Raw genomic sequence first — 3,827 nt, forward strand, 5'->3', positions numbered from 1 at the left:
AAAAAAAAAAAACCCAAGCTTAAAATACTATAGCTTCAACCTTATATCATTAAAGGAAATCTTAAAAGTGAATCAAAAAAAATGAACTTTATGGCTTGCTACTCAGTCAAAACTTTTGTGGCAATTTCTTCTCTATGCTTCATATCCATGTATATGAAATTGCTGGGCTGGGGAGATAGCTCGGTGGCATAAGCGCCTGCTTGGCAAGCACAAGGACTTGGAGTTCGATCACCGGTACCGCATGCCCTGCCGGCCTGGAACTAGGTGTGGTGTGGCGCATGCCTGTAATTCCAGCACTCGGGGCTGGGGAGATGGCTCAGTGGAATAAGTGCTTCTCTGGTGAGTGCAAGGGCCTGAGTTCAATCCCCGGTTCTGAAAAAAAAAAAAAAAAAATTCCAGCAGTGGGGAGGCTGAGACAGGAGGATCACTATGAGTCTGAGCTTCTGAATTGTGTAGCAAGACCTTGTATCAAAAAAACAAAACAGGGGGCCTGGCCCTACCTCACTTCTTTGGGGCCAGGGAGATGGTTCAGTGGAATAAGCGCTTCCCTGACAAGCACAAGGGCCTGAGTTCAATCCCCGGTTCCACAAAAACAAAACAAAACAAAACAAAAACAAACCCCCAAAACAGAAATTACTGCAAAGTTGTAGTAATACGGCACATGCAGTTTATTTAGAATTTTAATTTTTGACGCTGGTAATATTCACATCATTTATAAAATTTTAGAAACCCTGGTGAGATGATATGACTTGAGGGATGCCACCTCACAGACTCTGCAAGTGTCTAAATTAGGCCTCACAACCAAGGAAGCAGGAGGAAGGCCGGAGAAAAGCTCACTTGGAAGTCAAAAGGGTAGTTGCGCTCTTTCTATCAGTTGGCCGAGATGCCAAAAGGGAAGAAGGCCAAGGGCAAGAAGGTGGCCCTGGCCCCTGCTGTCGTGAAGAAGCAGGAGGCCAAGAAGGTGGTAAATCCCCTGTTTGAGAAGAGGCCAAAGAATTTTGGCATTGGACAGGACATCCAGCCCAAGAGAGACCTCACCGACTTTGTCAAATGGCCCCGCTACATCCGCCTGCAGCGACAGAGGGCCGTCCTGTACAAGCGGCCGAAGTTGCCCCCTGCGATTAACCAGTTCACCCAGGCCTTGGACCGCCAAACAGCTACCCAGTTGCTTAAGCTTGCCCACAAGTACAGACCAGAGACCAAGCAAGAGAAGAAGCAGAGGCTGTTGGCCTGGGCAGAGAAGAAAGCTGCTGGCAAAGGGGATGTCCCCACTAAGAGGCCACCAGTCCTCAGAGCAGGTGTCAACACTGTCACCACTCTGGTAGAGAACAAGAAGGCTCAGCTCATAGTGATTGCACATGACGTGGACTCCATCGAGCTGGTCGTGTTCCTGCCTGCCCTGTGTCGCAAGATGGGGGTCCCTTACTGCATCATCAAGGGGAAGGCCAGGCTGGGGCGTCTGGTCCACGGGAAGACCTGTACCACTGTTGCCTTCACCCAAGTCAGCTCGGAAGACAAAGGCACACTGGCTAAGCTGGTGGAGGCCATCAGGACCAACTACAATGACAGATACAACTACATTGACATACGATGAGATCTGCTGTCCCTGGGGAGGCAATGTTCTGGGTCCAAAATCTGTGGCTCATATTGCCAAGCTGGAGAGAGCAAAGGCTAAAGAGCTTGCCACTAAACTGGGCTAAGCGTACTCTTGAGTTTTCTGTGCATAAAAACAATAAATTATCCTTAATCCAGAAAAAAAAAAAAAAAAAAAAGGGTGGTTGCAGGCTGCAGGACTAGGTAGAGGAGCTTGGGAGTGGCTGGGCATCTCTTGGGTGTGTGGAGTGTTGGAAGAGATTGCCTCCTCTCTTGGCACTGCCCAGCATTGCCTCTCGTTGGTAAAATTTATATCAGACCCAAATCATATGGGTAGCCCTACTTCATCTGTCTATGATATTAACAATTAGTGTAGTAGCTCTGACTATTAATATTTACTTTATCTTAGGAATTTTAAAGGAGTTTTGCTTTCCCTTTTACTGGTTTTCTGATTGCTTCTCTCAGTGCATATGTCAGGTCTGGACTTCATGAAATCCCTGCCACCTCTAAGGCCAAGTGAGTCATGACGGTCACTGGAAGAGTCTGATTTATATGAGCATTTATTAGTAGTATTCAATAGGAGGTTGAATCACCTGGACTGTTTTTTGAATTTAGTAGCATTTGGTTTTATTTTACTTGCCAAACAGATTTTTTTTTTCTAATTTTATTTTGTAGTGGAGATTCCCTTTCAAAAATTTCAAAGGCAGGTATGGTGGCACATGCCTGTAATCCTAGCTCCTTGGGAGCTCAAGGCAAGAGGACTTCAGTTGTGAGTACAGCCTGGGCAACTTAGTGAGATTTCTGTCTCAAAATAAACAAGGGTTGGAAATATAACTCAGGGTAAGAGCGTCTGCCTAACATGTGGGACTTTTGCCAGTATATGTTTTTTAAAAGAAAGAAACAACACCAAATTTTAGAAAAATTCTGAAAGTTCTGTCCTGTTCTTGTGCAGTATTTGAATTTGTTTGTTTTGAGATCCCATTATATATACTATTTTGTAGAGCTCAACAAAATGTATTAAACACTTTTTTTTAGGTCAATACATATAGATATAAGTTTACCTCACTTCTTTTAAGACTTTTATTAGTGGTTGTACCATAAATTATTTAACCAATCCTTAGTTATTATGCTACTTTCAGTTCATTTTCTCCCCTCACCTTCCTCTTCTCTTCTCTTCTCTTCTCTTCTCTTCTCTTCTCTTCTCTCCCCCCTCCTCCCCTCCCTCTCTCTCCCTCTCTCCCTTTCCCTCACCCTCTCTCTCTTTTTCTCCTTCCGTCTTTCTCTTTGTTTTTTTCATGACACAGAGTCTCTTCATATACCTCAGGTTGGCCTGGAACTTGCTTCAGCCCTCCTGCCTCAGCCTCCCAAGGGCCAGGATCACAGGTGTGGGCTACCCCCCTCGGCACTGTCATTATTCCAAATAAATTGTGCTGCCACGTTTTTCTCTTCATTCCTTGGAATGGATTTTTTTGAAGTAGAATAGCTGAATCAAAGATTAGGTACATTTAAAAATTTGAAACAGTTCTCAAGTGCTCTTTGGAAAGGTGGTATTTTTACATTCCGGACATCAGGGTAGGTTCATGCCCGAATTCTTCCGTGCCGTCATCGAGCCCAGCAAGCCCCGCCGTGGGCGGTTTAGCAGCGCATCCAGCTGAGGGAGAAGAATAGCTGCTCTTGTTTCCCATGTGAAAGTCTCCTAAGAATTGAATACATGAAACAAAGAACTTTTAAAAGACACTGGACTCGGCATCGCAGGGGCAGATCAGTGCTCCGGCGTGCGGCACAGCCGTGCTAGCAGCGTTCTTCACCCCGCCGTGCCGACGACTGTCGGAGCGGGTAGGCCGGTTTGCGTAGACACACAGTAGTGTTTCCTGCGTTGTTTCATAATACCGAGAGCATACTTGAGACTTTAAGGAAAGACAGCCCGTGGATACAAAGTTTCAGAGGTCATCCCCAAATTGGAAAAGCTGCGCTAAGAATTTTGGATTATGAGCCAGATCTGGGTTTTTCAAATGATAAAGATTTTATGAAGAACAAAAAAATCCTTGAAATGTGAAAAAACATTAAAATTAATGCCTCAGCAAAGAATTATATAAAACCTTATGGAACTAATTATACTTCTTAGATGGTAATGTGAGATAGTGCTTGTGCATTATATAAGATCTGAGGATGAGATTGTTCCCTAATTTACATCTTTCGTTAATACTAATTAGGAATAATGTAATTTATTTTAT

At 44.3% G+C, this 3,827-nt stretch overlaps 1 protein-coding gene and 1 pseudogene across 3 annotated transcripts in view; both read left to right on the forward strand.

The window, feature by feature from the left end:
- Entpd7 (ectonucleoside triphosphate diphosphohydrolase 7) overlaps nucleotides 1-3,827 on the forward strand; it is a 54,622-nt gene that overhangs the window by 17,011 nt on the left and 33,784 nt on the right. The window lies entirely within an intron of this gene.
- On the forward strand, nucleotides 820-1,750 carry LOC105741393 (annotated as a pseudogene).

The sequence above is a fragment of the Octodon degus genome, unplaced genomic scaffold, assembly GCF_000260255.1.
Source record: "Octodon degus isolate 3935 unplaced genomic scaffold, OctDeg1.0 scaffold00010, whole genome shotgun sequence".
Taxonomy (NCBI): Eukaryota; Metazoa; Chordata; class Mammalia; order Rodentia; family Octodontidae; genus Octodon; species Octodon degus.